The sequence below is a fragment of the Bubalus bubalis genome, chromosome 5 (assembly GCF_019923935.1).
Source record: "Bubalus bubalis isolate 160015118507 breed Murrah chromosome 5, NDDB_SH_1, whole genome shotgun sequence".
In the NCBI taxonomy this organism is placed as follows: Eukaryota; Metazoa; Chordata; class Mammalia; order Artiodactyla; family Bovidae; genus Bubalus; species Bubalus bubalis.
Genome location: NC_059161.1, coordinates 128,862,009 through 128,874,710, shown reverse-complemented (window position 1 = coordinate 128,874,710; position 12,702 = coordinate 128,862,009).

The following is a 12,702-nucleotide window of genomic DNA, read 5'->3' as shown; positions in this document are numbered from 1 at the left end:
CTCCTTCTCCCTGGTCCTGTCTCCATCTCTTTGAGATGAGGGTGATGGCTAAGGATGGTGGTGAAGCCGTGAGGTGCGGCCAGCTGAGCCTATGCAGAGGTGGAGGGTGGGGTCCGTTTCATCCTCAGGGCCTTGTGGGGCCTTGTACACGTGCAGTTTGTTTCTGAGGATGAAATCTGCAGGGTGGGGGGAACCATCATAGGGGTTTTAGGGGATCGAGACTTGGGGAGTGGATGAGGAACAAAGAGCCCTGGGCTCCCCAAGGGCCAGCATCATCTGGGACATCTGGGTGTTCTGGGTGGTTGTGGGGGGAAGGCGTGCCCCTAGGGAGTGTCAGGGAACTACAGGGTGATGGGTGGCTTGTTACAGCGATTATGGGTCCTACTGGATATTTGGCGGGGGACATGGGCAAGGGGCTGATCGTTCGACACATTGCTTTTCAGGCACATGAAATGGGCCTTAAGAAGGGATGCTCGTTATAAAAAGAGTCGGACACGACTGAAGCAACTTAGCACACACACAGGCAGTTTGTGTATATATATACACACATCAATGCTGCTATGTCAATTTGCCCTACTTCCTTGGTGGCTCAGACGGTAAAGCATCTGCCTGCAATGCAGGACACCTGGGTTCAATCCCTGGGTTGGGAAGATCCCCTGGAGGAGGAAATGGCAACCCACCCCAGTACTCTTGCCTGGAAAATCCCATGGAGGAGGAGCGTGGTAGGCTACAGTCCATGGGGTCGCAAAGAGTTGGACACGACTGAGCGACTTCACTTTCACTTCTTTCTTTCTCCTTCTCCTGCTGTGTCCACCAAGCCATTCTCTATGTCTGCGTCTCCACTCCTTTCCTCCCCTGCAAATAGGTTCACCAGCACTGTTTTTCCAGATTCCATATGCGTGTGTTAACACACGATACTTGTTTTTCTCTTTCTGACTTACTTCAACCTTTGTAACAGGCTCTCGGGTCATCCACGTCACTACAACTGACCAGATCCGTTCTTTTTTGCGGCTGAGTAATGGGCATTGGAATTCGTACAGAGGCTACGATACGGATGAACCAGGAGGACCCTGTACTGAACAAAAGAAGCCAGGCAGGAAGGGACAAATCCTGAAGAATTCCACTCCTACGAGGTCCCCAGAGGCACCAAATCCATAGGGAGAGACAGTAGGGTGGTGGGGACTGGGGGAGGGGATGGGGAGCGAGTGCGTCAGGGGGACAGAGTGTTGGTTTGGGAGGATGGAAGGTCTGGAGATGACGGCGGTGATGCTGGACAGCATGCGCGTGTGCCGACTGTCCCTGAGCTGTGCACTGAGCTTAGGAAGGTGAATTCTGTGTCATGTGTATTTCACCATGATTGTAAGGTGGGTGGGGAGGCTCAGCGCCCTCGGTCCTGATCCTCAAGATCGAGCTGGCAGGGAACCGTGGGAAGCTGTTGCCTTTCTGGCTGACAGGACTATAGACAGTGTCCGGGGGAATCAAGGCCCCCATGCCCGCGTGGCTGGTGGGGGGTGGGGCCGGGGAGGGAGACAGCAAGACACACGCAGAGGGGTTGGGGGGCTCGGGGGTCTTCCCCACAGCTCCCTGCACCATCCACTCAAGCAGAGTCCTTTCCCTGATTCTCATTCCCTGACATGACGTTTAACAAATGCAGTTGTGACCTGAGTAGATGAGAAGGTGGGCGGAGCAGTCATACTTGGAAATATTAATACTTGGTATAATATTAACAAAATTTTAAATTACACTTTTAATATTGTAAATTAATTTTTTGAAATTCATCTTATTGAGGTGTAGTTGGCCTACAACACCGGGTTAATTTCTGCTGTATAGCAAAGAGATTCAATTATATATATATACTTTTCATATTCTTTCCCACTATGGTTTATCACAGGATACAGTTTCCAGTGCCCTGTGCTTCGCAGTAAGACCTTAGCAAGACCTCTGCTAACCCCAGACTCCCACTCCAGCCCTCCTCCACCCTCCTCCCCCTCAGCAACCACAAGTCTGCTCTCTGCGTCTGTGAGGCTGTTTTGTAGATAAGTTCACTTGGGTCATATTTTACATTCCACGTGTGGTGTATTTGTCTTTCTCTGTCTTACTTCACTGTAGCATGATCATCTCTAGATATCTAGCACAATAATCTGTAGGTCCATCCATGTTGCGGCAAATGGTATTATTTCATTCTTTTTTATGACTGAGTAGTATTCCATTGTGTGTATGTACCATATTTTCTTTATCCATCTGTCCACGGACACTTGGGTTGCTTCCCTGTCCTGGGTATTGTGAATAGTTACACATACTTAAAAAAAATTATTTAACTTATTGTTTGACCACGTTGGGTCTTAGCTGTGGCTTGAGAGATCTTCGCTGCAGCCTGTGGGATCTTTTGCTGTGACCTGTGGACTCCGTAGCCCCATGGCACGTGGGGTGCTTCTGACTGGGGATCGAACCTGCATCCCTGCACTGGAAGGTGGATTCTCAACCACGAGACCACCAGGGAAGTCTTTAAAAAGAAATCTTTCTTTTTTTCTGCCACAGTTGATAAGTCAGAGAGAGGAGCTGAATAGGCCACCTGAACCAGGGTGAGTGTGGGAAGAGCAAGAAGGGCATTAGGGTGGGCGTAGCTGGGAGTGCAGTGTGTGATGAGCGCGTGTGACCTGCAGCTGTTATAACAAATGGCCCCCACAACTGAGCGGTTTAAAGCAACAGAAACATATTCTCACACAGTCTGCTGTTGGCAGGGCTGCTTTCTTCTGGAGTCTCTGGGGAAAGAGTCTGCCCCAAGCCCCTCTCTAGCTTCTGGCGGTTGCAGAAAATCCCTCATCTTTCCAGTCTTGTAGCTGCGAACCTCCAACCTCTGCCTCTGTCCTCTCTCGGCATTCGCCTTGTGTGTCCCTCTGTCCAGATTTCCTCTTCTTAGAGGGACACCAGTCGCCTAACTGCAATACGACCTCATCTTTCACCGGGTCTTCGTTGCTGTGCGGGTTTTTCTAGTTGTGGTGAGCAGGGGCTACTCTCGGTTGCGGTCCATGGGCTTCTTATTGCGGTGGCTTCTCTCATTGCAGAGCACGGGCTCTAGATGCTCAGGCTTTGGTAGCTCTGGCACATGAGCTTAGCCGCCCCACGGCATGTGGGATCTTCCTGGACCACAGGTCGAATCTGTTATTCCCCTGCATTGGCAGGAGGATTCTGAAACACTAGACCACCTGGGAAGTTCAACATGACCTCATCTCGATCTGATCACATCTGCAAAGACCCCACTTCCAAACAAGGTTCCCTTTGAGGGTCGTAGGTGGATGTAAATTTACTTGGAACACAGTAGAGGGGAGGATCACAGAAGGGACCCCAGGCTAGGGTCTACTTTCATGGTCCAATCAGACCATGAAAGATCATGGTCTGATTGCCTCTTGTTGGTTGAAAAGTTTTAGCTGCCAAGGCCTTCCCTGAGTTCCAAAGAATAAATTTAACTTAATCAGAGAAATGAAAAAATTCAGAAACAAAGGAAAATAGTCAAACAAGGCAAAATAGTGATAACTTAGCCATTGTACAAAGTCAAGGACCTTTAGTTCCTCCTCCAGGGCTGTAGGTAATATTCTGAGCCATGGCCATCGAGCTACTTTGCTCAGTGGAACCCACACCAGGTGGGAGAAACTAAATGTGTGCTGCCCCGAGCACAGAGACCCCAAACCGGCTGGAACCAGAGGGTTGATGATGCTGACTCACAATTACCTCACTATCAACCAGTCAGAAGAATGTCCACAAGCTGGTCTCGCATGCCGCACTACCTCCTCCCCAGCATGTAGCCTCTCCTTCTTTTCCCCATGAAATCTCTAAGCAAAATCTGGGGAGGGAGGAGCTGGTTCTTTGGGTCATGAGTCCGCCTTCTCCCCCAGGACTCATGGCTTCCTCAATAAAGCTGTCTGTCCTTCTTCCCAGCACTTACCTCTCAGTATTGGATTCTTGAGTGATGAGCAGCTAAACTGGAGTCTGGTAACAAAGAGAGCTGGCGAGAGGGATGATAGAAAGGCTGACCAATAAGTACACACTCTGGGCCCAACTGTGCACAGTTCCCCAGGAGTAGAAATTCTTAACTCAGCGCTGCTGTGCTGGAGGGGGAGGAAACCAAGTCACAAGGCCCTCAGGATCTGGAAGGGGCTCGTCTGTGGGGGCGCTGCCTCACACTGACTGATGATGGAGGCGGAGCCCTCTGGCTGGGCATGTGTGGCCACTACGCGCTCATGTGGCATGATGGGCAATGCCCTTGCAAGTGCTCAGCTCCCAGGTGGTGCTGCTGAGGCTCATCCAGCCTGGGCCATGTGCCCTGTGTCTGGCAGATGGCCACTCCAAGTGAACTGACAGGTCCTTACTTTTCCCAGCTGTCTCCTGGGAGTTGACTCCTGTGAATTATGAACAGGGTGCAAGCTGAACAAGGAAGGGGAGGGGAGGAGCGGTTAGACCTTGGAAGCCAGTCAATCACGGCTGTAGTCACTGCAGAGATTGCTCATGGAGCATCGACTCTGTTTCAAGTGTTCTACAAACCCTCCTCTGCCCCTCTGAGGCTGGCTTAAGTGTTAGTATCTGGGGTGACTGTATTTTCCAAAAGATGGCTATGACACCATCTCCAATTCCACATGATCTTCTAGAACCTTCCCACTGCCCCACCAAGGAGTGGGGTCTAATTCTTCCACTTTTGAGCCTGAGTGGGCTGCAGATTCACGCTGGCCGGGATCCCTGAGCCACTCAGAGCAGCCGGTAGGTGACTCGGCTGCCCTCGGGCCACTGTATTGGGAGGAGGCCCAACCTGGAGGCCTGGATCCAGAACCGGCCGTGAGCCCTGCTGGGTCCCCGGCCCACAGGCGCCCCAGGAGACAGGACACAGTTGGTGTTTTAAGCCCCTATGTGTTGTGGCCGTCTGTTATATAGGAATAAATCACAGCGTCGACAGCCAGTTTCTTAGTGAGAAAGATGAGGCTCAGAAAGCTGGGGTCAACTCGCCCCGGGGCCGCACAGCAACCCAACAGCAGAGTCTGGATTCAAACCCAGTTTGACGACTTCCCAGGCCAGGGTCTACACAGCTAACATTTTCTCCACCTGAATGTATGCACAAATGCATGTCACTGAGACTATCTGGGCCAGGAAGAAAGCCACTTACGGGACATTCCTGGTGGTCCAGTGGTTAAGAATCCGCCTGCCAACACAGGGGACGCAGTTACGATGCCTGGTCTTGGAGGGTTTCACATGCCGCAGAGCAACTAAGGCCAGGAGCCACAACCACTGAAGCCTGAGCACCTGGAACCTGTGCTCTGCAACCGGAGAAGCCACCGCAGTGAGAAGCTCATGACCCGCAACTAGAGAGCAGCCCCTGTTCACCAAACGAGAGAAAGCCTGTGTGCAGCAATGAAGACCCAGCTCTGTCAAAAATATGCGTAAATAAATAAAATTTTGAAAAAGCCACTCAAAGCCTTTGGTGCAGGTACAGAAGGAATAGTGCTGGGCTGGGAGCAGAGACCTGGGCTGGGAGGGGCGCCTTGCCCTCAGTCCCCCTGTCGTCACCCTTCTGGTGTCTTGCACGCTCGTTCCTTTGTTGATACTGCTTCCCAGAGCACCTACTGTGTGCAGGCTCCTGCTCAGCTAGGCGCTCAGAGTCGAACGTGAGTTGAAGTTCCTGCCGCCACACACCCATGGTCCAGTGAGGAAGGCAGGCCCCTATCGGTCCACCGCCATCCAGCCCCTGTCACGGGGGGACACACTCAACACAGAGGGCAAGTCGTGCTGCCAGCAGGGCTCACGCTGTGTCTACGGGGCCGCGAGAAGGGGACCCTGCCTGCCCAGGAGGGTGGAATCCTTGCCTGGCTGCTCATTGCTGCAGCCCCCTTGCTTGACGGGTAACAACAGCAGTTACTGTGTCCAAGGGGGTGGGTGAGTGCTGGCTCCGTTCCAAACACGTGACATGCACTGATCGGTCTAACTTTTTATGCCCATCTTACAGATGAGCAGGACTGAGGCGGGGAGGAGCTGTGTAACATGCTCAGGTCACCCAGCCAGCAGGGACAAGGCCTGGCTGTCTGGATCTGGAGCCTGTGCTTGGAGCCACAAACAGTGGGCGCTTGAGAAACGTCTACTGAAGGCTGATCCCGGGTGATATCTGGGTGGTGGCTGGGTGTTGAGCAAGGCAGCAGGAAATGGAATTCCAGAGGGTGATAAACATCGTCTGTGGCTGCTGGTTATGGCGGAGCCCGGGAGCCCCAGGGGAGGGAACGGAAGGCTGGTTTAGGCTGGCAGCAGAGGTGCCAACAGGCTTCGTTCCCTCGCGCTGCGCTGCCGGCCCCCAGGTGGTGTCCAGTGGGATGAGTTCAGGCAGCAGTGAGGGAAGGACCTGGTGCTGAACGGCCTAAGTCACAAGGTGACAAAGATGTCCCCCTTCCAGTTAACCAGCAGTCATGAACCAGCTGAGATTCAGTTTCAAGTCATGATGACTAATTCCTTTTTTTTATTCTTTTTTTAAAACAAGAGCAGCTCCTGGGTTCATAGACTTGAAGGATGGCTGAATCTATCAACAGTTTTAGAATATTATTTTCCACTGTGCTCACTGTTATAGTCAGCTTCTGCTTCCTCCAAGTAATGTGTTTCAGCTGGTATTAGGTTTATGGCAACGTCTGAAATCCCCAAGTCACAGAGGTTTCCGTGCATTTCTCTCATACAGATACAGTCCTGAGGTGACCTTTCCAAGGCTGGTAGGGAAGTTCCATGACCATCAGGAACCCAGCCTTTTTTCTGTCTTGCTGCTGTACTCCCTCATGGTCCAATATAGCTGCCCATGCTCCATCTATCATGTCTGCATTCCAGCTAGAAGGAAGGAAGAAGGGGATGCTGAAGTGCACATTCCGCTGTAAAAAAAAAGTACTTCTAAGAAGTTCCAACCACCACTTCTGGCCATCTGTAGAACTTCGGCTGAATGGCCATACCTTGCTACAGGTCAGATTGGGAAATATAGTCTGGATCTGTGCAGTGAAAAGTTAGGGCTGCGGTGTAAAGTGAGAAGGTATGAACAGATACTGAGGACCCCCGCCATGTCTGCCATGGGCTGCTTTCCTCTTGTGATGGAGAAATTATGTTCCTTTTCATTTAAAATTCAGTGAGGAGAGAGTCACTTTGGAGGACAAGATAAGAAAATAAAAGAACAGGAGGTACAGAGCAAAGACAAAACTTGCCGGGCTGGGGACTCCCCTGGTGGTTGCGATTGAGAATCCACCTGCCAACGCAGGGGGTGAGGGTGATCCCTGGTGTGGGACCACCAGACAACTAACCTGTGCACCCCAACTGCTGAGCCCACGCTCTGCAGCGAGAGCAGCCACCGCTCGCCGCAACCAGAGAGGCCCAGTGCAGCGCCCCCGCCCCCCAACTGCCAAGCTGGCCCTGGAGTCACTGCCGCTTGGCAAACCTGCTGTAAAGACAGAAACACAGAGTGGGTGTGTAAGCTCAGGATCAGGCTGGGTCTCAGGCCCAGGGGCGTGTAGAGAGGGGCCTGCAGGAGGGGAGACCCCGGCAGGGTGGGGGGTGGAGTTGGGGAGGAAGTGTGTCCCAGAAGAGAGGCTGAGAGGGTCTGAGCCAGGCTGGGGGGCGGCGGATGCCGGAGTGAGGGGTAAAGTAGGGGACGGTGGCTACGTGCCTGCTGAGAAGGGCCCCCCCCGCCCCACACCGGGTAAGCCTACCCAGGAAGGGCTGCAGGTTCCTGCCGGCCTGCCTGTTCGCTTTGGAAGGAGGAGCTGAGGTTGGGGGCTTGCGACAGGGTTTAAGAAAAAAAAGGTGGCTTGGAGCGGAGGTGATGAAGTTAAAGGGGACCAGGTCAGAGGCCGGTAGGTCAGAGGCTGCTGGGGTCCGCTAGGCTAAGCCCAGGGCGGTCCTGAGTAAGTGACGTCCTGGTACACCTATGCGGCGGGACTTGTGACCTTGTCCACATCGGCTGCCCGCGTCTCCACAGTCCCAGGAGCCCGCCCTGATCTGGCCCCCACCCCCGGGGCCCCCTGCTGCGCCCTGATGCTAGGAGCAGGGCCTGGCACAGGAAGGGCTCCTGCGTCTGTGCCCGGACTTGCCCCAGCAAGCGTTCCGTGGACAGAGGCAGCTCCAGGTGGCAAGGGCTTGATGGCCCCAAATAAAAATGGGCGGCGACAGAAGTGTGGCTCCCTGCTCTGCCCCGGCCCCCGGGCAGGAAGCCAGGGACGGGCCTATTTCCAGCCCTGCAGTGTTTTGAGCAGAGTATTTTTGGAGCACACAAGCCTTATTTTAGCTTTTGGGGTCACTCCCGCCCTGCGGTGAAGACAGCACAGCCTTCCTCGGGAGCCCCTGGCTTTGCGTCCCACCCCAAGCTGGGCCACTTTTCCCAGGACTGTGTGGGGACTAGAAAGTTCTGCGGGCCGGGCTGACTCGATTGGTCTGGCAGAGTGACGGGAGACCTCGCTTCTGCCCCTCCTGCTTTGAGACCTCGTGCTGATCACCAAGCTCCTCCGCTTGGGGGAAAACCACCTCTCTTGATACAGTTCAAGGTTCTGTGAGACAAAAACAACAGGCAAAGCTGCCATATAGCCTTAACAGGGCCACCTTCCTCCTGAGGGACAATTCCTGCCAATACATTTTTTTCCCTTGTAACTTTTCTGATCCTGCCTGGAACCAGCCCCACTCACCTACATGCTGCCTCCTGAACAGGCCCTCCAATTTCTTGCCTCCTGGACTTTGCACTCGCTGTCCTGTGCCTAAACCATGTACCCTCTAGCAAACTCCTATTAATCCTATGAAACCCAGCTCAAAAGGCCCCTTGTCTGAAACACAGTTGGATGTCCTGGATATTGCAGGGGCCTTGGAATCAGGAGGCTTGGGTTCTCGTCCTATCTCTGCCTTGTGACTTGGCAGATCACTTTGACCCTCAGGACTTCAGTTTCTCCACGTGTAACTGTTTCTCTGTCTGAACATCAGCACCATGTTTTATTCATCCCAGTCCTCTCTTTCCTCCCCAGGGCCTAAGGCAGTCGCTATGCCAGGGTAATAATAAATCAGCACTAACTTCTCAATGACCTTGTCCTCTGGAAGCCCCAGGGGAAGGCAGAGTACCCCCAAATTTACTCACAGGAAATTCAGGGTTGAGAGTTCAATACCAGTAAGAAGCAAGTGCCTGCAGGCAAAGGCGTAACCCCTTCCTCTGCGAGGCCTTGTCCCCTGCGTGGGTCCAGACTTTGGATGCTCAGAGTCAAAAGGACTCAGAGCTCAGCTTCGGGGACCCAGCAGGTATCGGAAGCAGCTCAGTGTCACCCTCTTGGGAGGGGTGTGGGCACTGTGTCTCTCCTGCTGGAACAGAAGCGGCTCCCATCCTAGTAACGTCTATACCGCACGCACTGAGTGCTTACCAAACACTTGCTGACAAGTGACTGAGTGAATGACGCTGGGGAGGCTCTTCACCCTACACTTCACTTCCTTTAGCTTTTAAAGCTTTATTTCCTTTAAAGACAAGTGGCCGTGTCTTTAAATTTGTTTATAATATATATTATATTGGGCTTCTCTGGTGGCCCCGTGGTAAAAGAATCTGCCTGCTATGCAGGAGGCTTAGGTTCAAACTCTGGGTCAGGAAGATCCCTTGGAGGAGGAAATGGCAACCCACTCTAGTATTCTTGTCTGGAAAATCCCATGGACAGAGGAGCCTGGCGGGCTGCAGTCCATGGGGTTGCAGAAGAGCTGGATGCAACTTAGCAACTAAAGAACATATATATGTGTGTGTGTGTGTATATGGGCTGCCCTGGATCTCTGCTGCTGTGCTCAGGCTTTCTCCAGCTCTGGCAGTCCGGGGCTCTCCCCAGCTGCAGGGCTCAGGCTTCTTGCTGCAGTGACTTCCCCCTACGGCCTGGGCTCTAGGGAGGGTGGGCTCAGTAGTTGCAGCGCAGGAGCTTGGTTGTCCTGTGTCGTGTGGGATCTTCCCGGACCAGGGATAGAACCTGCGTCCCCTGCATTGGCAGGCAGTTTCTTAACCACTAGACCACCAGGGAAGCCCAAAAGTGTCTTATGATATTTTTTGACAAGTTGACATTTTTCATTTTCTAAGCTGTCGAATCAATCAATTGATCAGTCTTTTATTTTACAGCCCTCTCGTTCTTCAAGAAGATAAATTCTCCTAGGGTTCCTCATTATTAAAAAAAAAAAAAAATCCAAATTTTGTTTGCACCTGGGATTTACCTTGGTAGAAGGAGAAAGGTAAGGATGCAACAATCTTTCCCAGCTGTCCTAACCCCAGTGATTGGATTTTTTTCCCTCACTGATTTGACGCGCCATGTTTATGCTCTAAATTCCTATTTGATCACTAGGACGCTTTTCAGGGCATCAGAAAATCCAGTGTCTTCAAGAATTATATAAAGAGGGGCTGGCACGTGTGATGGAGCTCGGGTGGAACAAGCTGATTCGGACACTCAGGGGCGCTGCTCGCTCCTGGCTCTGCTGTCTGCTACGCAAACGCCAGCGTGGCCAGGAGGCTGCGCAGGTGTCCTTGCACCTGCCCTGAGCTCTATGAGCTGCTGGCAGAACCGCCCCCCCCCCCCCCCCAGCACCCAATTCCTTTGAGGCAGGACGTATAGAAACCCATCTTGTAGGTGAGCTCTTCTCAGCACCATGGAGCCGCTCAGTAGCAGAGCTGGGCGCGAACCTGGGCCGTTGGCTCCGGGGGACGCTATGCCTCTCAGTGGCACTGCTCTTTATCCCTTTCATATCGCTCTTATTAATTCTGTTATCCTTGGCCTCTACGAGGCCCCCCATTGTGTGAGGAAGAGGAGTCAGTCTCCAGTCTTGTCCATCTCTCTTGCTCCATTGTGTCCGACTCTTTGCAACCCCGTGGGGCTGTAGCCCACCACGCTCCTCTGCCAAAGGAATTTTTTCTGGCAAGGATACTGGAGTCGACTGCTGTTTCCTTCTCCAGGGGATCCTCTGACCCAAGTCTCGTGTGCCCTGCCCTGGCAGGCGGGTTCTTTGCCACTGCGTCACTCGGGAAGCCCACATTGTCCTCCTACTTCGTTCACCTGTATTCCCACAGTTCTCTGGCTTATGGTCTGGACTGCAGATGACATCAGTGTGACCAGAGGACAGAGGACTCCGCTTTCTTGCAAGAGGACTCGGGGGCTGGGGCTGGGTCACCTGTCTCTCGGTGAGAGGCATTGCGGCCGGTTCCCCAGGCATCACCTGATGCCTCCAAGAACCTTGGGGAATGACTGTGTGATCTGAGTTCTATATCGAGACAAATTGGTATAAAGGCAAGTCATCTGAAACACAGTCACTTGGGAATAATTACTTACAATAATGACACTGTGACCTTCACCACATGCCAGTAACTTCCAGCCACTTATCACCACTTGTCTCCTTGGACCCTGCAGCAACTGGCTGGGTGAGGGGGCAGGGGGGATGCTGTCAGGGAGACAGGGAGCTGGGGCTCCATTGGGGGAGTTGCCAGCTAGAAGGGAGGTAGTGGGCACCACCCCCCACCCCATCTGAGCTGTCAGCCCTTTGCTGAGAACCTACTGAGTGAAGGCTTGGGTGTGTGAGCAGACCACACATCTCGGAGCACTCAGACCCAAGATGCATGTGCTCTTCTGCATGTGCCATCAACCCTGCCTGGGGAGGGGACCCTTGGGGCGGCCGGAGGCAACTCAGGGGGTGGGGGGCCTCCCTGACTGGACTTTGTTGGGACTAGGCGGTGCGAAGGGTACCTGCTGGGTCTCCACCACCGCAGGGCCCAATGGGCGGAGAGGCCCGCTGCACTGGGCCTGGCCTTTTATCATCGCAGCTGACTGACTCACCTGCTCAGTGAGCAGTGAGCCTCGGCAGCTCTGGAGACCGCAGAGAAGAGGAAGCGCGTCTGGTGGGAAGGACAACACAGCAGCAGCAGTGGTCCACCGCGGGTCGGTGGGGTTGGGTGAGGCCACATCACACTGGGTGTTGGAGCCGGGTCTCAGGCCCCTGGGGACCGGGGTGGGCGCTTAGGGAACAAGGTGTCCGGGGCTGGGTGCCCCTTCTGTTCCTCACAAAGCTGGGACGAGGACCCAGGACCTGGGAGCCCTGCAGAGTGGTTTCTCCAGCTGGAAACCCTTCTGGAAGGCGTAATGGGGACCCAGACTCCCAGAGATGGGCATGTTTCTATTTATAATAATGTTGCTTTGCCAGATACAAACTTATGCTTCTAGCTCTCATAACTTATAAAAGACCTACAAAATTCAAATTAGAGAGAAACAATTTAGATTAATAATGTAACTAAATGATTAATGTGAAGTAGGATTTTTAAAACTGTAGCACAATAATACACAACAGAAAATTCACCCTTTTCACTCAGTGTCAACATCACCCCATCTGTCTTGAGAACTCTGTAATGTCCCCAAACAGAACTTCTGTCCCATGGAGCACGTGTGCTGAAACAGAATTGTTGCCTGCGTCTAGACTGTCACCAGGCAGGTGTGGGACGGGCAGCTTGGCTCCGCCCAGGTGACAAAGTGGCCCACGCTCTTCCATGATGGCCTCCACCTGATGGGCACCCCGTGAACACATTGAGCTGGCCTCTCTTCCCCCGTGACAACGAAAGTGGTTGGCACCCATGTGGGACTCTTGCCACGGTCCTAACTGTCACTGACTTAGGGAGCTGAGGGCTTCTGTGATGCAAACGGTTTTCAATCACAAGTTCTG